Source organism: Calonectris borealis, chromosome 3 (genome assembly GCF_964195595.1).
Source record: "Calonectris borealis chromosome 3, bCalBor7.hap1.2, whole genome shotgun sequence".
Taxonomy (NCBI): Eukaryota; Metazoa; Chordata; class Aves; order Procellariiformes; family Procellariidae; genus Calonectris; species Calonectris borealis.
The window spans coordinates 109,301,435-109,322,167 of NC_134314.1; the positions used below are offsets into that span (position 1 = coordinate 109,301,435).

At 46.4% G+C, this 20,733-nt stretch overlaps 1 protein-coding gene and 1 long non-coding RNA gene across 5 annotated transcripts in view; one reads left to right on the forward strand and one right to left on the reverse strand.

The window, feature by feature from the left end:
• Positions 1–250: 250 nt before the first annotated feature.
• LOC142080958 (uncharacterized) lies at positions 251–12,352 on the reverse strand. The gene is made up of 4 exons (XR_012673182.1): positions 12,261–12,352; positions 11,530–11,612; positions 1,937–2,001; positions 251–770 (listed from the first exon to the last, which is right to left on the reverse strand). It is a non-coding gene; the product is annotated as an uncharacterized LOC142080958 (long non-coding RNA).
• A 135-nt stretch (positions 12,353–12,487) lies between these two features.
• COQ8A (coenzyme Q8A) overlaps positions 12,488–20,733 on the forward strand; it is a 50,820-nt gene continuing 42,574 nt past the window's right edge. Inside the window, exon 1 of one of the 4 annotated variants that reach the window (XM_075147265.1) lies at positions 12,488–12,597. The gene's annotated coding sequence lies outside the window, so the exon portion shown is untranslated. Of the gene's footprint in view, positions 12,649–17,753; positions 17,774–20,733 lie in introns of those variants that run through there. The other 3 variants (XM_075147269.1, XM_075147266.1, XM_075147267.1) reach the window with 3 other exon arrangements.

Below are 20,733 nucleotides of genomic sequence, written 5' to 3' on the forward strand. Positions count from 1 at the left end.
ATTTCTCATCTCATTTGCCATTTTCACCTGTGCTTAAAGTGAAGTTTTGTTTGTGATGTTACCATTGTGCAGCGTGGCCTAAGATGTGAAAATGGAGAGGGCAGGATTTACTCTACTCCCTAGTTGGCTTCTACATGAGATACCGACTCAGTGACCTGGCAACTTGAATGAGCAAAGCATGTTCATTCACTGTTTTCAACTTGCTGCATGCTCTGCTGAACTGCAGTCTCTTTCACCCTGAAGAAATCCTAATACTCCCACTGATGCGCATCCCTGAAAAAGCACAGCTGTCAGGTAGGCTGGGGTGATACCTGTCTTGATGCAGGTGTCACTCAACAGCCTGAAGTCCTCTAGGAGGTGCCATGTGTTGGCATTTTCCTACATGATCCCTGTCGCACCCACTCTTCCTCTCCGGTCTAAAATGAGCATCTAATTGCATCTAGTCTCAAATGTGGCTTGGGCATCCACCAATCTCTAACATGTGAGACTGAAGCTAAGTCCACGAACAAAAATGTATTGGTAAGCCTGCCTAATACAAACACAAGCTTTTCATTGGTGGGAGGTATGTGGCCTCCTTGAAGCATTTAGTGCCTTTGTTAGAAGCATGTGCAATTCAACCAGTTTGGCATTGTTACCTTCTGACCATGCAGTTGCTGCTTGTGCTTATGGCTGTGTTTCCTCTTGCCGCTTCATTGTTGCTTTTGGTTTCGATCGCTTCGGGGTGGTTTTGTTTAAGGTGTCTACTGTGCATCAAAGACTGGAGATGCATTCTGCCCGCAGAGAGTACACACGAAGCAGCACAGTCATAAAGAAAGTACAAGAAACAGGACACTCCTTGTAGAACCATGCAGTGCTTCCACAGCAGCTCCCATCGGATACTCAAGGTCTCATTCATAAAACCTGACTTCAGGCTCTTACGGGAGCTCCCTCAGAAAGGAGTCAACCTGTGCTAGAAATGTCATCTCCTTCTGGTTCACAGAGAGAAAAGGACACATTTGCAATATGAGGTGTCTCAGCAAGAGCTTTATAAACACTGCTGAAGCTGGGCCAATGAGTGTTAGTAAATACAGCAAGGTCACAGCACATGTCTACCACAGTCAGGAAAAGGAGCAGTGGTCTGCTCTCTCATACCTTCTTTGCACCAGTTGCTAGTGAAGTCTCCTCCATGGGGCAATTGGATGAAGTTAAATGGACCATCTCTCTGAGTAAATGGCACTCGCTTACAGAACTCTGGTGAAGAATAGCTCAAGGCCCACTGTCCTTGCAAAACGAAGTATTTGGAGGTCTCCCTGCTACTCCCAAACCAGTAAATTTCCCTGCTTTCTTCTTCTCTTCCTAGGTACTTCCAGTTAATCACACAGTGTGTTTGCCTTCCTCTTCCTTGTAACTCAAATTGTGTTTTGGTTTAAATTGAATATATAGTTATTTTTCTTTATTGTTTCCCTCAGTCCCCGGTCTCCCTGTTTCTGCATTAGAGACGCTCCTTGGCAGCCACGGGAGGGCAGTAAGTCTATATGGAAGAAGTACCAGCCATTTTAAAGTACTCTGCTGTGTGCCCCTTGTTTTTCAGCGAGGCTGAAGGCGTTGGAGTCTCCCTCATGGCAGGGAGAAAGCAGGCACCCCGCACCGCAGCACAGCTGCAGTTTTGGCACGGCAAAGGAGAGGCTTTGAGTGAGAGTGAGCTCATACTGTACCAGAATCCATTTTAAACCAGCTGGTTTCAATGTGATGCCATGTTCAGCACTGCAGCTCTGGGTGAGGTGCTGCTGTTACATTGCACACTCCATTTTGTTTGGGGCTCCCCCTATTTTTTTTTAAAAGCATTCAGCCCTAGTTTCAGTCCTGCAAACCCCAAGCATAAGTCAGGAGCTTCTCCAGACATCGCTAAATTAGATTTTCTTCTGAGCATCTTCAAGAAGCAAAGGAATAATTATACTTACTGCTTTGTCATTCTTCCTCTCGCTTGCAGTCTCCTGTTCCGTCCCAGCAGGTCTTGCTAATCTGGGGGGAAGGAAAAAAAGCACACTGCTGTCGTTCCAGCTCTCAGCACTGGGGAATCTAGGGTCTAGCTAGATCATGTTGTCTGTGCCATCAGGAGGACCAGGGGCTATCTAGTTTTCTTGAACTCAGTTGCTTTATAAGAAAGCAGCCTGGACAAATGTGGTATCTTTGCCAGAACTTCTCCTACCACACTATTCATATGCCCCCTAACACACTGTTGCATCCCTCGTTGAATTTATCCTTGCTTCCCCTGCCCCCAGTAAGGTAAAGTGACGTGAGCTGTTCCCATTCTACAAATGGGAACCAGAGCAAGAGTAAGAGAGTAAATGCTGGGTTTAAGCTTGGTTACAAAAGAAAGATCTGCCCGCATCAGATCAGGGCATCAAACATGATCACACAAGTCACCATCCTTCCTTTTACATCTTCCTTTTGCTGCAGGTTTGCTGTCACCTATCTTTTTCCACTCTAAATTCAAGACATTTGCCCTGGGCACTCAAGGAGTTAAGTAAATACGAACTGTTATCTTCTCCTTCGTGCGACACATTTGTTTGACAGGTGCCCAAGAGCACAATTTGGGAGGTGACAGTGCTCAGCACTATTTATGGCTCAGTATTAAAAAGATATAAATAAATAGAGACTTTGAAGTGGAACTAGCTAAACTCCTTGATATAGAAACCTGAGACAGGTACAGGGCCAAGTAGTTGGAATGGAAGTTTTCCAAAACTGCGAACTGTTCGAGTCCTATCAAATGCAGCCTGAACTAAGTGACGGCTCCCAAGGCCAACTCAGGTTAGGTCTGTGCAGAAATAAACAGTGTGAAGCCTGGCACTCCCGAACTGCCTTGTAGGGCCTGAAGAATCAGAAGGGGGCGGAGTAGGAAAAGCATTAGGCCTATTTTCTCCTACATCATTGGGAGACCTTGCTCACCCCAGTATAAAATGTGAGTAACTCCACAGCTAGCTTGCATTTAAGCAGAGTAGGAACAATGTAAAAAGGGTGTGAGAGCAAGTGTGGAAAACTGATCCAACCTTTTAACTTACGCCATGCCATCCTCAATCTTTACAAAGCTAAATATAAGCAATTACAGTTCTCCCTGACTTGGTAGAGCTGCATCTATTTATGAAAGAACCTGAGTCTTCCTTCAAAACTGGTGTAAGGCAAGCAAGATCTCTGGAGCTGAAGGTAGGCATTCAGGATTATTTTTAAAGCTACCTATCCACAGCTTTGATATACCAACAGTCAGTAGCAATAAAATGCCAGTAGCGTTAACAATTATTCCAACAGGAACTTCTTACCCCATCATCATGCCAGACAACATATGCCCTCTCCAAATATGGCCTTTGTAATATTCCGGGAAGTTCAAATTTGAGCTATTTTTGTTCTCCAAATATTGTGCTAAAAGTTAGTCTTCCAGCACTGTTATGTGCAGTTTCCAAGAGGCATGAAAACCGTTTGACTTTATTCTTTAATAAGGAAAAAAAAAAGAAAACTGATTTCTGTCCCTATGTGATTTGGGTGGGCAAGCTAAGAACTGAAATGGCAAACACACTGAATGATTTCAGACAACTCATCATGCTGCCAATTCAAACTCTGGGTTGTGCAGAAAACTAACGGGGAATAGAAATCCAGCAAATGCATTTGGCTCTAGAGGCTGTGGCCGGTCAGCCTAGAGAAGAATACAAAGTTAGAAAAACCAAAACAGAACTGAGGCATGGCTTAGATTTACAAAAGAGGAGTGGGGTGCTGCCTGTTATGGCAGTGCAGCTATAGCTTTAAAGACTTAAATAGGATGGGAAAATGAGGCTAACAGGGGACATAAAGCAATACCAAAGGCACTTAGCATGTAAAGTGTTAGGTCACCTTCCTTGCTACCACTGCATGTGTGTGCATGCTTTTCAGTGCCATCGTGGAATAGGAGTGCTGCTGCAGAGAACAGGGAGAACATCCATCTTCCAGGGAAGGAACCATGTTTCCTGTGCTTTGAAAGCAGGCCACCAGTTAAACTGAAGCGACAGTTGTCAAAGTCCATGGAGTGGATGGCACAGGATGTAGTCACTGCCCAGGCTTCATCATCAGATACCGTATCTAGTGGAATTGGTGTAGGAAAGGGACATCTCTGTGCTCCCACCTTGGGCTCCTCCAGGCTAGAAATCTTCTCGGAAGCGTCTGGGAGTTGATGGGAGAGTGAACCTGCACTGCTGGTTCTTGGCACCGCTGTGCCTGAAGGCGAGCTCTTTTCCCTGTGCACAGCTACAGAGCATGTTGAAATTACTCTGCTCTGCTTCCACTGAGGCTTTCCAAGCACTTCTTTAGGAGTCAGGCTTCAACAGCACAACAGAGCAGAAGAATGCCATTAGCCCTATTTTACAGACAGGAGTTGAATAATTTGCTCAGGGTCAAATAAAGGGCTTAACCTGGATGTCTGGACCATCTCTTGATCAGTCATTCCTTCCAAAGGCTTGTATTAACTGCTGGCGTCTCCCTCTTAGCTGCACTCAGATACATGTCAGTTGGAATATTCTGCTGCCAATCGATCTCCGTCTTCAGGTATGCAGACACAGATGTAGGTAGATGCTAGAGGTCAGATTACGCATCCTTCTTAACTAACCTCAGGAATTGGATCGATAGTCACAGCAAAGCAGAAAAAGGGTCAGTCAGCATCCAAAGGTAGCAATGATTCTGCTTTCCCCCTAGACTGACTGCTAGAAGTAAATTGAGACTATCTGCGAATCACCTTCAGGCAAGTGGATGGAGCTTATGAGTTTGTCCGTTTGCCACACAGGCACTCGGAAAAAACCCACAGCTTTCCCTGTCTCACTCCCACACCTTGCTGCGTGTTGGAACAGTGAAGCAAGACGCCAGGAAGCCAGAACAAGGACCGGCTCTCAGGGCAGTGAAAGAAAACACGTTGTCTTGGGGACGATTCCAGGCTGAGGCAAAGTGGCTCACTGCTCTCCAGCTATGTGACACATGGCAATGCCGTGCCAAAAGCTGAGGGCAATGGCTGAGTTTGGCAACACACTTTACCAGTAGCCGGCAGAGCAATCTCTGATGACTAGTGTTAATTCTTAGTTCCAGTAAAGTGTTCAGAAATAGCCCTGTTTCTCCCATATTCTCTGGCTCCAGCTTGCCTTCCCGTTTAGCACAACTCTGTGCAAACTGTTCCAGATAACCCTTCTGTCCATCGTAAAAGGCTCTTTAGAGTGGCTAAATGCAGGCAAAGGACTGGCTTCTGTTTGCCTAGCTTCAAAATTAATTTGCCATGTTTACCCAGGGGGTGAACGGCTTCGCTAGTTATCATCTGTAAAGTGAATCCTGGCTGGAAGCTACAAAGAACCGAGCCTTTCTGCTATGCCTGTGCAGGATCGATTGAGGTACATGTAATCAATCAAGTGGCAAGAGGAGAGGGCAAAGCACTCACCAAACTATGCAAGCAAATGCAATTTACAATGAGCAGAAACAACTGATCTGTCTAGCCTAGAGATAAAGAAGAATTACAAACTGAATAATGTTTAACCGAGTCTCACAGATTTGGGGAGAAACAGAAATTCTTGAGGCATACAGCTACTAATCACGCTGCTGCACACTTTTCAACTTCATCTCATCCAAAAATGGCTTTGCTTGATACCTGTAAAAAGCACTGTTGTGCAACAGAATTTGAACAGGCAAGCATGATATTGTGAATGTTTTACCACATTAATTGCTTAGGTGGCAGGGACAAGGTGCCTGTCCTTGTCCTGCACTGTCCCACACGCTACCCAAAGACAAGGACTGCTATCACTTTCTTCTATTTAGTGCTTCTATCTGCAGCCTCCCCACCTGGCCCTGTCCTTCTCTCGAGGTACTCCACCCCCATGGGCTTGTCTCCAATTTTACCAAGCACCCAGTACCCGCTTGGCACCCATGTGGCAAAGTTTGGAGGGAGCGGTGGGTGACATGAGCCGCAGCCAAGCGTGGCGTGGTGGCGTATGCGTGCTGTGCTGCACAACTTTTTATGGCAATCCTCTGTCAGTGATGAACATGTTTGTAGCTTGGGCTTGTTGTGGCTTGTTACCACCTCATCCAGAGAATAACACCTAGTTTTGTTTTCTTTCATAACCTAAAGAGAGAAAAAAATCCATGTACCTATATGTAAATTTCCAGTTTGTGATAACATGTTTGCAATGCTTCTTTTCCCCCAATGGGAGAGAAAACCATGTTTTCCAGCCTGCTGAGCACGTGTGTGTGTGGAGGGCAGGGGCAAACCCTGGTGAAAAATAATGAGGCCGTGATCTGCCTCACATCCCTGAGAAGAGCAATCCAGGCGGGTACCCTCTGAAATGCCTTAAGAGTAGACTTGCTACTTTTTCCCCAAATAATTATTAGAGATAACCCCAGCATTGGTGGGCCTGTGCCCACCTCCTATTAAGAGTTCAGTACTGTATGGTTAATGCCCTGGAGCTATATAGCATGAGCCACAAATACCCTGTCAAGAGCCACTGCAGTCTGTTCTGGATAGATAATAGCAGGAGACAAGAAATGCTCGAGTCTTAAGCTTTGCTACCAACGTTGGCCTCCTAGGCCTGTGTTGGTCTCTTCCCTGCAGACTCATGGAGATAATAAATCACCTCCATGGTTTGACGCCCTTCACCTTTCCTTCCCCAAAGCGGCCCCTCTCTGGGTGACACAGAATGGGTGAACGGTCCGAGCAGGGGCACGGAGAGGCAAAAGGTAGCTTTCTCAGCGAGGCCAAAACTAGGTGGCAAAGGGAAGGTTTTTGTGTCTTCTTCCCCCTCCTTTTTTTCAACTAGGGGACAAGGCAGCCCTTCAGCAGTCCTCCCCCCTCCACAGAACATGATGGCCACCCCTGCCCACCTCCTTCCAGCCAGGGGGCTCGGGGCCCTCCAGCAGCCCTGCTGGTGTTCCCTGCCCTCTCCAGCTGTGCGGAGCAAGGCTGCTCGCTGAGAGCCCCCAGAAGGAAAATGGGAGGGGAACCGTGAAATACCCATCCTGCTTCCTGCACTGTGTCTTCCTCTTGGACAGAAAACATTTGTCTCAAGAACTGACACGCTGGCTCCTTCTGACAGCACTAAATCATCTTAAAAATAAAGTGCTCACTGACTAAATGAAATTGAGCCTTGTCTCCTCCCCTTTGCAGCGAGGGGAGAGAGAAAGAGAGGAGAAGTGCAAAGAATGCCTGAGTGCTTTGGGATGAAAATACATAGTTCAGGAATCAGAGAAGTCCTAAGTGTTACAAAAATAGCTCATCATTTGGACTATGATGATACTGGACGTGCATCTACCACTGACTGAGTCAGAGAGATCTCATTTCTTTACAAGGCTGTTGCTCTCATTCTTGGCCATAAAGCCATGTAAATAACATATGGTACAAACAGCGTCACTGAAACCTGCCAAAGTTTTGAAATACCTACAAGTTAACTACTAAAACCAAGCCACCTGTCCAGTGACTTCTCCTTGAGCTGTTCCAGTTCATCATCCCTTTATTATTATAATATGTTGATGGAACACCATAAATCTACGTAGACAGATAAGACATTCCTCCTGCCCTGAAGAAATTACCCTCTAAAGAACACGAGTGAACACAAGGCAAAATTCCTCAAGAGGTAGTTTATCTGAGCCTCAGTGGTTGCTGGAAGAACAGAGGGAAGCATTTCCAGAGCAGCTTTTGCTTTGTGGTTAGCTGTGTGAACACGGGAGAAGGATGGTGACGTATATTTTATTGTGGTTGGAGAAACAGCTTGGGCCTGTCCTATGCAAGAGGATTTCTGAGTGTTCTCTGAATAGCCTGGATACTTGTCAACCTAATGACATGACCAATAGCTGCTTAATTGAGACTCCATTAACTCTTTTTTTCTGCAGGTTAGTTGTCTGCCTACTAATTTCCTGTTGCAATGGAGCTCTTCTTACTGCAGGGCCCAAAGATCCTTCCAGGCTCTGGTTCTCTAACTTTTTGTGTTTGTAGAAGTTTAGCCACTCTGGCCCGTTCCTCTCCGCGTGCCTCTCTGGGAACTTGGCTCACTTTGTACGAGGCTTTAAAGAAGCCAGCTTTCACCGGGTTCTTCAGAGCAGCCAGCAGCAGAATTGCCAGAGCTTTTCTTGGGTGTTCCCTGGCACCCAGTAAGCGGCGAGCTGCTAGGTGGTGAGCAAACAGCCGCCTCTCAGAAAACAGCAAACATGAGGAGGAAAGCAACCCCACCCAAAGGCTGACAGCGACCCTGCTGGAAGTCACAGTCAAAGAGCCCTGGACTCGCTCTTCCCGCTGCCCTTCTTGCTGCTTCTACCCCAGACCCGCAGCTGTTTATGCACCTCATGAAATTGCATCATTAAGCCTTTCTTTATATAAGTATCAACAGGCAATACGAGGTGAAGATATGATGGCATGGCTAAAGTATCAAGATATGATGGCATGGCTAAAGTATCTGCTACAGAGTCAGGACTTCAGCTGCTACATCAAGCTTTCCCACACATCTTGGGTAAGGTACCGACCTCTCTCTGACTTGCAAAATCAGGATATTTGGAGAATTAAATAATCTTCAACAAACCATTTTAACATCGGTAGAGAGAAGGCTCTGGGGAAGTGTGACTCATTATTAGTTATAATTTAAATTTATTATAATTTCCATTATATTTATATATTATATATATTATGAGGATAGATATATCATTATATCTATCTGTACTGTCATTTATATTATTGTAATCAAATTTATCATACTTTTATTATAATTTAATAAAAGATTGATTTATATAATCCTCATAGGTGTAAGATTCTTGCCAGAAATGCTCACGTTTCTGGATAAGGCAGCAAGTATGTTGAAATTTGACTGAATATAACACTACTGAACAAGATGTGAGAAGCAAATGACAGTTATAGTGCCAAAGGTGTGTTGTGGCTGATTTCTTAATAATGTTCACCTCTTATTCTTATAGGTAATCAAGAGACTCCTCAAAATCTAGGAACTTGCTTTTTCACAGGACTGCTCTGGCTTGCTCTGTAAATTCAGATCTGCATTGCACAGATCTGCAAAAGAAGGCAGGCATATAGCACAAAAATTACATGAGATTTAGACACTGAAGTAAAAACTTTTAACCTGCAACAACCTCATTCTGCTGTCACATGATACCGGAGGCACTAAGGCATCAATGGATGCCAAAGTTTAGGTTCTTACATAGAAGTTTCCTAAGTTTCTTCCCTCTGTCCCGCTCGGAAGGGCTTTATCTGGCAAGTGTTTGCGTAGCACATTTAGCAGATCAGCTCCTGCACAAACTCTGACAGTTGATTCAAAGCATGGATGAAGCAGGTGTCACCGCTGTTTTACCTACAATCCTTTGGTGGAGGGCACAAAACCAGAATGGGGTGGCCAGGGCTGATCCCCACAGGATTCACATCCACATCTCCTGCCCCTGAACAAGGCACAGTTTGCACAAGGCCAGACTGTAAATTGGTCTGGGATTTAGAAGGGATGGAGGAGTGCTCCATTCTCATTTCCTCTTGCTGAGCTTTCCCGTCGTGTAGAGCATAACAATAAATAATAAGAATATGAATAACGGTGGAGAGAGGAGAAGGCAAGAGCATGCATAACGGTTAGGGTCCCGATGTGAGGGTGGAGTGCTGCAAGTCTTCACAAGCAGAGCAGGAACCTGAATTTGGACCTCCCAAAGCCCATGGGAACTGCCAACCATGAGGCTCTTACATAAACCACTGACAGCCTTTCTGAAGAAAAGGATGACTCCCTGGTCTATTTTTGAAGTACAGCACTCTGCCCCTTCTTTTTTCCAGGGTTCAGGGCTGTAAATCTCATAATTGGTAGCACTAAACCAATGCCAAATATTGACAGTATTTTTTCTCTTTTACCATTTTTCTCCAGTTTACAGGGAGATCTTGCACGGCTTCTGCCGTGGAACAATTCTCCCAGTGCTTTACATACACCATGTTCAACTTTTTATTTAGGATTGTGGACACAGTTAGGCAACCATTCCCACAAAAGTTAACCTCTGGATTCTGGATTGTGAGGCCTGGGTGTCCTGCCCCTATTCCCCTCAAGCATAGAAAGAGCTAGCCTTGCACTCAAGTTCAAGGGGTCCGTTAAGGCTGCAGAAAGCCTGGCAACAGAAGGTGTGATGCAAATTGAACAGCAGCGGCAGAAATACCCAATGGTTTACCACGTGGGAATAAAGGGAACCAGCCAGGCCTGTCTTTGAAAGATGGGGAGAGCTATATCCTGTGCTTGTTCTGCCTACATCTCAAACTATGACAGCGTGCTCATGCAGAAACCCATGCAGTTCTCCGTGCTCAGCACAGTGAGTAAGACATATTTCACAATTAATGCCGAGCTGACACAAGCAAAGTGATGTTACACAGAAACTTAGAACTGACATCCAAATTCAGTACAGGAGTAGATAAAAGAGTGTCCTTAGAAAAGACATCTGAAACATACGTCTGTTGAGGGTAAAGATGATCTTTCCTTTAGAAAAAATAGTATGGAATTAATCACAAGTAGAACAGTTAATTCGTATGCATTTCTGCAAGTGTCAGTATTGAAATTAAGAAAACTAGGCATTTTTCTGACAAAACTTTTCAAGGCTGGTATCTTATTGCAGTCATGTTTTTGCATCATCTAACACATCCAATCTCCATCCCATTCTCAAACATGAAAGTGTCATGGTTGGCCTTTCCATTTCAGATATATTGTGTCTACGCACAGCCTGTGTGTAGAGCAATTAAGTCAATAATGTGTCTTCCCCAGGGATTTTTTTTTTAATCTTTCAAGTTCAAATCTAGCCTTTCTACTACTGACTGAGGCTTGCTTCCAATCCAGATAATATCTGGGTGATGAGGTTTGCTAAATTTATTTGTAGCTGTCTGTTCAGTGCCTAGCAGAGACCTCCTCATGGCTTACCTGGGAAGCTGAGTGGGGCTTGGGTGGGAAGCGTATCTTTTTATTTAAAAAAAAAGACATGAAGGAATATATGTAATATTTGAACAATATTTTGTGTGTTCATAAATACCAGCCAAACAACCTTTGGTATGAGCAGCTGGAGATAAGGGATATAATTAACCCCCTCTACAGAGGGGGGAAGTTTGGCACTAGCAGGCTGGCAGTAATATTCACCAATGGGCTGTGCAGAGTTAAACCCCTATACACACTTAGAGCAGACCATTTATCCAGTTTCCTTTTTCACAAATCCACAGCACCCGCAACTCCTACTAGCTTTGATATAGGTCCTTCAGCGTGGATTTAAGTGTTCAATTCAAGCCTCTAGTTAGTTGAAAAGGTTGGCCAAAGCAAGCAATTGACAATGCTGAAATTAAAGCTCGGGGCTGTTTGTTGGTCACTCCTGTAAGTTATGCTATGACTAGAGGAGAATTATGAATCTTGTTTGTTTTAAGAAGAAATGAACTATTTAATCTCCAAACCTCATCCAAATATACTGCTGCGCTGCCATGCAGCCATGTGGCAAATGCACCATAAGGAATGTATTGTTATTTTTCAGACAGGAAAGTTGCTGACAGAGATAGGCGCTTACCAGAACATCCAGAAAAGCTCAGAGCTAGCTGTTACTATTAGCCCCTTGCAGCATCTGTGAGACACCACATAGCTGTAATCAACCTGTAGGAAACAACACGCTATTTTTACTTCCAACACGTATATGAGGGTGCAATTTCCAACACATGCGTGAGCAGCATCAACCGCAATTTTAAGCCAACGCTTTGAAAAATCACACTGGCATCCACGTATAAAGGTTTCTCGGACACGGAGCACCACAAAATGGAGTTGCTCCCTTCGCTTAGCATTCGCTTGCAGCCTGCTAGGCATAGGGCTCCTGTGCATCTCTTCGTATACACTAACGTCCCCGGAGGGCCGGCGGGACTGCCTGAGCCCCCCATCCCCCGGGCCCTCCTCAGGCGCGGGGTACGAGCGCTGCCTGCCCGCGTCCTTTCCCGCCGAGGGACCAACCTCCCCCGCCGGGTCCGAGGCCGCCCGGCCAGCCGGGACCGCGCCCAGACACCGCTACCTCTGACTGACACCCCCAACCCCGGGCCGGTCCCCATTCATTACAGGAGCCCCCCGGCCCGCAGGGGGCCGCCCGCGGCTTTCAGGAGGTGGCAGTGGCGGGGCTGCCGGGCGCCCCTGCGATGCCGGCGGGTCCCCGAGCGCCGCCCGCCCGGCCTCCCCGCCCGCAGCACACGCACCTCACGCCTCGCCTCGCCTCACCGCCCCCCGCCCCGCCCGCCCAACGGCCGCCGCCGCACGGACCTCACGGGCCTCACGTCCCCCTGCAGCCGCCACGCGCGCCGCTCCGGCCCCCTCCCCGCCCCACATCGGCCGGCGCCCCGCCCGAGCCCTCCTGCCATTGGCGGGGACGCGGGGCGCACGGGCTCGGCACACTCCTCGGCAGCTGTTGCGCCGCGGTACGGGGCGGGGTTCGCGGAGGAGCCAATGGGAGCGCCGCGGGGGCGGGGCGCGAGGCCGGGCTTCGGCTGGGGGCGGCCGGGGCGGTAAACAAGCGCGCGGGCCCGGGCGGCGGGCGTGGAGCGGAGCGGAGGAACGACGGTGGCGGCTGGGCTGTGCCGGTCTGGGCGCGCAGGCCGGGGTACGGCCGCAGCGGCGGAGGGGAAGGGGCTGCGGGGCACCCGGTAGTGCGGTGCGGGAAGGGAAGGGAAGTGGGCGGGCGGGCGGTGGTGGTGGTGGCGGCGGCGGCGCTGCCGTGGGGAGGACGCCGGTGCACGGCGCGGAGAGGGGGCGCGGCCGCCGCCCGGCCCCTCAGCGCGGGGGTCGCTCCGCCGGGGCGCCGGTCCCCGGCGGCGGGACGTGTGCGGGGTCCGGCGTGCAATGGCGGCGGTGTGCCAGCGGCTGCCCGAGCCCCGCGGGGCTGGCCCCGGCCAGAAGCCAGTCGGTGCCGCGGCCTTCTCCGTGTCCTTGCCGGGGCCGTGAATGGGGGGGGCCGCGCCGCCCGGAGCCGTCGCCGCGGGCGGTGAGCAGCGGGGCCGCGCCGACGTGCCGCCGGGACAGGCCTGGCGGGGCCGGGAGCCGGTCAGGAGGGCCTTCGGCTGCCCTGGCGACTGACCGAGCGGTACGGGGTGCGCTCGGGCGCTTGTAACTGTGCCCGGTTGCCCAGCGCCGGTGGTGCGCCATCCAGGCCTTGTGCAGCGGCCGGGTCTGGCCGCGCTGCGGCCGCCTGCTGCAGCCTGCCCGCTCGGGCTGACAACGGGGACCCGCCTGTGTCCCTCCTCCTGTGCCGCAGGGGGGCCCCGCGCCTGGCAGCCCGTCCTTCGGGAGGGGATGGCGGCTCTCTGCTCAGCCGAGCAGGTGCGCAGGGAATTCTGTATATTCAGCCTAAAATTGGTTAGGACGAAGGGTGGAATCTACTTTTCCGCTCTGCAGGGTGTACGTCTTGCCAGGGACATCGGAGGAGAAAACGCAGAGGCTCGTCCCGTGCTGTGTGCGGGCTCCCCAGGCTGCACCGGGTTAGAGCCGTGCTCCTCTCTCTCGTGGGGACCGTTCTGTGCGTCTGGTTGAAGATGGACGTAAAATACATCTGTTGGCTGTTTAGAGCTTGCTTGTAGCTAAAATGGGGGGAAAGAAGCTGTGAGGCCCTTCTTTGGTAAGGCGCCCAAGGAAATAATCTTACTTTTCCCAAGCTAATAGGCTTGTAGAGTCTCTGTAATGAAGTGAACAGGAATTAATGGGGAGGTACTTAGTTTTAAACAGGCACTGAACAAACTACCTATAAATAACTACAGATATAAAACTTCGGCTTCTATAATGTTGCTTTACTGACCATCGTAATTTCTGCAGAACGGTAGTTGTTATGAAATAACACTATTTCTGATACCCTGGTGTACTCATGTCCCACCCAGCAGGAATGTAGGTGGGGAACTTCTCTGCATTTCTGCCATGCAATGAAAATCCAAACTTTTTGTTCAGCTTTATGAAGAAGTTGGAAAGCTGCTCTTAATAGAAATGCAGCAGACTCTTTTACTTAGTGTTTAGGTAAAAAAATGTGAGAGGATATAAAAGATTCTTCTTTCAATAACCTAAAGTATTGTTTTTCTAAAAAGAATTAACCTAAGGACTTCTAAACTTTATTTCCTGAGTTGCTTGTCTTTAAATCAGATTGCTTCACTGAACTGTGGTGTATTCTTTGAGCATATGCAAAATAATTCTTAGCACCGGGTGCAGAAGGGTACTGGTCAAAGTCAGCAGTAGCTCAGGAGCAACTTCTGAAAGGATTCAGAAGTTGCTCCGAGTTAAAGGCTGAAAGCAAGTCAGCATTTAAACAGAATTTTCTGGCATTTCTCTGCCATGTAATAAGAACTTCTTTTCCTTCTGGTGATATATGAAAGATTTAGCTGCAGTTCATGTGCTCACCAGTCTGCTTTGCTCTTAGACCAGGAGACTTTTTTCTGTATTTTGTAAATGCATTTTCTTTGCTGTGCTTAGCCATGACCTTGGTAACCTTGAATAAGATATGCTTAGAATAAACAGTTGTATGTTATCCAGTCTTACTTAAGAGGGGAGGAAAAATAGGTGACCTGCTGTGCTTTGACAGTGTCTCCCTTTTAAAAATAAAGTGGTGTGATAAGTAGAAGAAAAGGTCAGAAGATGTGGAGAATTCTCTTACGTGTTTACTGTCTGAGTGTTGATCACCTTGTTTTGTTGATGACAAGGAGAATTCTGTGCTATGCAATGCAGCTTGGTTATTTCATTTGTGATATTTAGAGCAGGTTAATAATAGCTCATATTGCATCCATGCAGCAAGAACAGAACTTTTTTTGGCTTTTAGTCCTCTAGTAGTCCTTTTACAGGCAAGTGGTGGTCTGTTGTTTCACGCCCTGTTTCTCAGGCTGTATTATTTTTCTAGAAACTGAGAGGGATGAGAGACAGCAGCTGAGTTCCTGCTTTTTAATTTCCCTCACGTTAAACTGGTTGGTTGGTTACAGAGCTTTTTTTTGTAGGTAAAGATTGATTTGTTTTGCTTGTGTGTGTGGGTTTTTTTTAATTGTTTTTATCAAGGATGCTAGGGATGGCGTGTGTCTCGTGGTCGTATCTTGTGTGTCAGATATAGCTTGCTTGGTCTAGCTGGCTTGTTGAACACATCTCAGGACTCAGCTTGATGCATGAATAAGCATTGATCTTATTCCTTAAATCTGTCTGTACCGATGGGTGAACAGTCCAGCTTAGGATGGAGGTAGTGAGTCTGAAGCAGTATTTGGGTATCCTGTCTCCTGTGTGTATGTAGGTCTCCTGGTTTTCTCCCTCTAAAACGGTTTAAGAAAGGAGTCTGGAAGAGAAGGCTTTTTGGCTTACTGAGCTGTGTATTCTGGGATGGAGCATCTCTAGGGGAAGAGTAGCTTCTCTCTCAACTTGTTTTATAAAAGTGCTTAAAGTGCTGCCTGTTCTGTGAGTGCGTGCTTTCCTTCAGTACCTGAAGAAGAAAATAAGTTATTCGCATACAGAGCCAAAATGCAAGCTAACAGTAAAACACAGTAGTTTGAGGGAGGGGGTTCAGTCAGTGTCAGCATTCCCACCCAGCAGTGGAAGCTCATTTTATTGACACGTGCCTATCTTTAGATTCGAAGATGCTCCCAATTTTTTAGATGCCACTTGTTTTTAGATGTTTTTAGATTTTTTAGATGCTACTTGCAATGCTACAGGCTTGGGGAAGAGTGACTGAAAAGCTTCCCGGAGGAAAAGGACCTGGGGGTGCTGGTTGACAGCCGGCTGAACATGAGCCGGCAGTGTGCCCAGGTGGCCAAGAAGGCCAACGGCATCCTGGCCTGTATCGGAAATAGTGTGGCCAGCAGGAGGAGGGAGGTGATCGTGCCCCTGTACTCAGCACTGGTGAGGCCCCACCTCGAATCCTGTGTTCAGTTTTGGGCCCCTCACTACAAGAAGGACATGGAGGTGCTGGAGCGTGTCCAGAGGAGGGCAACGAAGCTGGTGAAGGGCCTGGAGCACAAGTCTTATGAGGAGCGGCTGAGGGAACTGGGGTTGTTTAGCCTGGAGAAGAGGAGGCTGAGGGGAGACCTCATCGCGCTCTACAACTACCTGAAGGGAGGTTGTAGCGAGGTGGGGGTTGGTCTCTTCTGCCAAGTAACAAGCGATAGGACGAGATGAAATGGCCTCAAGCTGCGCCAAGGGAGGTTTAGATTGGACATTAGGAGAAATTTCTTTACTGCAAGAGTGGTCAAGCCTTGGAACAGGCTGCCCAGGGAAGTGGTTGAGTCACCATCCCTGGAAATATTTAAAAGACGTGTAGATGAGGCGCTTAGGGACATGGTGTAGTGGGCATGGTGGTGTTGGGTTGACGGTTGGACTCGATGATCTTAGAGGTCTTTTCCAACCTTAATGATTCTATGATTTTGTTCCCCCCCTTTTCTTCCTACCCTCCTCACCCCCCTTACAGTAGATGGCAAAATTAAACCAATCTGAGCTGGTGACAAAGACCAAGAAATAATAGGATACGCAAGTTTTGCCCTTTCTTTGCACAGTTGTGTTTCTGCACTTTATTTTAATTGCTTTTGTGTTTTGTCAGTCAGTAGAGGTGTAGAGCTAAATGAAGCATGTTAAATTTCCAGTTATTCAGTATCTGAAGTGTTCTATGTGCTTCTCGCAGCATAGGAAATAACACTAGTTGCTCTGAAAAATGTAGCTGTCAATCCATGGAGTTGGCTTCTAGAAACTTTGCAAATTCATATGTCTGCTTAAACAAGTCTGCACACATATATAGAGTTAAAACATAGGTGGTGGGTTTTTTTCTGGAAACTGCATAAGGCTATGTCTTTTTCTTAAAGACTATGTAGATTCTGTATGTAGAGTCACCATGAAAGATGATCTGCTTGTGCTCTAGGTGGTCCTAGAGCTGTTTTGTGTTGTGCAGTCGTAGCTTCCACTGACAAAGTTCTCTTACTGTGATTGTTTTGCCTCTGCGGTTTGTCCCGGTTTTCTGTGTAGATTGGATCTTTATGTAGTCCCTTTCATTGCTATTCATGTCTGCTTTTTAACCAGTTGCACACCTTGGTTTTTCTGGATATGTTGAACAAATGTACTATAAAAGGGCTTGACGTAATATTCTGAAATGTCACAGTTCTGCTGCTGTCTGAATTGTGCTGTTTGGGAGTATTAAATCCTCGTAATAGTTTGATACGGTCAAAGTGCTCATCAAGAGAATAAGCAGGACTAGGAAAGAGATGGAAGGGAGAATGACTGGGCGGTAAGCTGCAAGTGGATCGAGTGTTTCTTTTAGAAAACTCTTCTAAAATCGGTAAGCTTAGAATTTTATGTTGCATAGCAAAGCTTTGTGGAGCGTGGTCAATCAGAAGTCACTTTGGGATTTTCAAAGGCACCTATATAAGTTGCTTAAAACTTTGGCTCTTCTAGTTTGGAAAAGCAATATGTTTATTCTATGTTATATAAAATATGATTTCATAAAATCTGTACAGAGACAGCATAAATAATGTAGATTACAGATTCTGTATCAGATATGAGAGCTTGCAGATTACTTTATTTACCCTAGTGTCAAAAATACTGATGTGTAGCGAGCAGGAACTGACACAAATAACTTGTCTGAGGACTGTGGCAGAGCTGTAATGCAGGAGCTGTAGGTTCTGATAGACCATGTTCCCCTTCAGCAGAGAGTTCAATTTATGTCTTCCTGAAGTAGTCTTTTTTGCCTGTGGTCCTCTTCTTGCATTCTATTTTTCCTCTTCCTACAGGGAGGTTTTGGCACAGTCAGAAAAAAGAAAGCTCCTACCGCTAGGACGCTGGTATGTAAGGGGGCTATGAATAGACTAGGATGTGTTGTAAGTTACTAAATTTGAACTTAACCCTAGCTTCCAGGGCAAAGTTGAAAGTCATCTATATAGACATGTACGCCTTGCAGGATCAATAGTGGGATGCTGTGGTGTTTGACCTGCTGTTCACAGTGATAACAGAAGGGTTATGCTCACCATGTGGAGCAGAGGATTTGAATATGCCACCTGGAGAGACATGCATGGGGTACCTCTTACTGACTTTGTAATGTAGTGACTTAAGACATAGCGTGCATGGTTCTGTCCTGGTGTACAAAAAGGATAATAAGCAAAATATCTTCTTACACCTGAGGAAGACAGATGTACAGTACAGTTACAGGGTGTGTCTAGTTTTCCAGAAGCTTATAATTAGAAAGGTTCGGACTAGAAACCGTTGCTGGTGTGGCATTTAATTATTTAGATATGACTGTTAACAATATACTGTTAAGATGGTCAGCAAACTGGCTATAAATCCTTGTTTCTTTTTGCTCTGGAGGGGTGGATATTTAAAGGACACTTAGGTATAGGCTGTGTGCTGTAAGGATCAGTGTACTCTGGAGAGAGCTGTGATTCTGTTCCCAACCCCATTGCTGACATGTGGTGTAACTTTGGGTAGATTACTTGTTCTCTTCCCTCTAAAGTAGAGAACTTTGATATCTGTCCCCTTTCTTTAGCTTTTTGAGATCTATGAGTGCAGAGTGATGTGTGTTTAAATGCAAGAGGAAGAGCTGCTATTTTTCTCAAGAATTTTGTCTTAAGTAATGGTGTATTTGAGTCAAAAGGAATCTGTACTTGTTTGCGAGGCATAGCTTTTTATCGGTTTCCAATTCCTAAATTGGACTCGGTGTGCTTTCAGAAAGTTAAAACTTCCAATAAAAACAATTACAACATAACACTGTATGCCAAAAAAAAATTAACTGCAAACTGATAACCTCCCTCATTTATACTTTGTATTCTAGTTCAGAGCTTGAGACCAGTGGGGAGCTCTGTTGGTTACCTGTGCAGAGCTTGATGCTGCGGAGCTGTGCATCAGACGGGGACTGACTCCGGGTGCCTCGTTCAGGGAGCTGAGCTGTAGTGGTCTCTTCTGCCCTAACCGGTGAAGTGACTCTGCGAGAGCGTAGAGCTGCTCTGCAGACCTGGGAGGAGATGTTTGTAATGTTTAGTTTTCGTTTGAAGCGCAATGTTTGGATTTGATCAGCGCAGAGCTTTAGTGTAACCTTTTTATAAATACCACTGGTTAGAGTTGTTCCATATGGATGTGGGGGATTTGTCTTTTAAAGTGATGCTGCATGCTAACACTGACAGAGGGATAACTTGGAACTAGTGAACTGTGCTTCGTGTAAGCTTGCCATAAAACCAAATAAAGGTGTAAATTCAGCTTGTAGTAGTCCTGTTTCTTAAGTATATGCTTCAAATATGGCATCTGCCTGAATCTCATATTAATCTGTGTGTTTTGTGGTCATGCTCCATTTTCATGTTAATAGTCTGTTGTCCTTGTTGCTGAATGAAAGACCCACATGCATAGGAAGTAACTTTAGTCACAGAATTTATCAGAATTATTCATGGCTTTTGAGCCGCATAGAGGATGCAGTGAAATGGCTTGTTCTAAGCACTGCCCGATGCATAAACAGAAGAAAACTCCTGGGTTTTCCTTGTCTTCTTTTGTTCTTCCTCCCTTTCTTCTTGGTAACATATATTATACCTAACATCCTATCTTTGTATTAATACAACTCTGGATTGGCCCAGTGGCCCAAATCTTTGTTGCCCAAATAGTACATTTTAAAGGCCTGCAAATGAGGTAAATGGAACATGTTTTGTCCCCCGACTGCAAATACTTATTTCCCAGGAGAAGGCACAGAATTAATTCTCAGGAGGGGGAAAGGCGAGTGAGCGGTAGCCTTAAAATCACAGCGATTGAGTTGGATCTACCTCAGTGTAATGGGAAATAACATGCGCCTGGGACAGAATTTATTAGTGTATTATGTCAAGGCGTATCAGCAGAGGAAGTGGCCTGTAATGAGGGAACGCGCTCTCCCACTAGGATCTTAATTGTGAGTGAATTATTTCTAGATCCGTGGCCAGGGTAGAAAGAGGCTCTGTTAATTCCAGGCATGTGGGCTGTGACTACGCTTTTGCATGTCCCCAGACGTTGTCCAGAAAGAAGTAAATAGAGCTGTCAGTCCAGAGCATTCACTTTGCATTGATGTATCTGTGCCTAAAATAAAGCAGACTGTGCTTACTTTTAAAGTGTCCAAGCATTCTTTTCACTCTTATGTTGTGTGTGTCAAGCCATTTATGGGGAAAATTGTTCGTAGTGGGTTTTGAACTAGCTGTCATTCGCCAAAAATGACTGCGAAGCCTTCTGAATTTTGGTGGAAAGATGCATTTGTCTGCCAAGCAGCCCACTTTTATCGTGCGTGTACTGCTATTATAACTATTAGAGAGTAAACAAGTTCCGCCTGCCCTTCAAAGGTGTTTGTTTTAAATGGCATTGGCAAACAGCTTTGTGCAAGGGTAGTTTTAAAGCAGCTTTCAGAGACTTGATGAATTCTGTTTAAGGAGGCTTGAGTCAAAGTCATGGGGCAGGACTCAAATATAGGAGTCCTTAGTTCTGTGGTAGGTTGTAGGTCAGATCTTTAAAGGCATTTCTTTTGGAGCTGCAGTGTGTGGGAGATGTGGGGAGGGGGAAGAATGAAGGATAAGCAAGGTAGATCTTCAGTTCGATTTAAAGGATGATAGCAACTTTCTCCTTTAAAAATGCAGTTTGCTCTGTGTCCTGCATGGTTAAAATTTGGGTCAGCTGCAACCCAAGGAATCCAGCTAATGAAAGTATGTCTAGGCAGGGGCCTGGAGATCTGGTATCAAAGGAACTGGTGGGGAGGTGTGTGATGGAACTGAAAAAGGCCATGAGTGAAAGGATCACATGAAAGGGT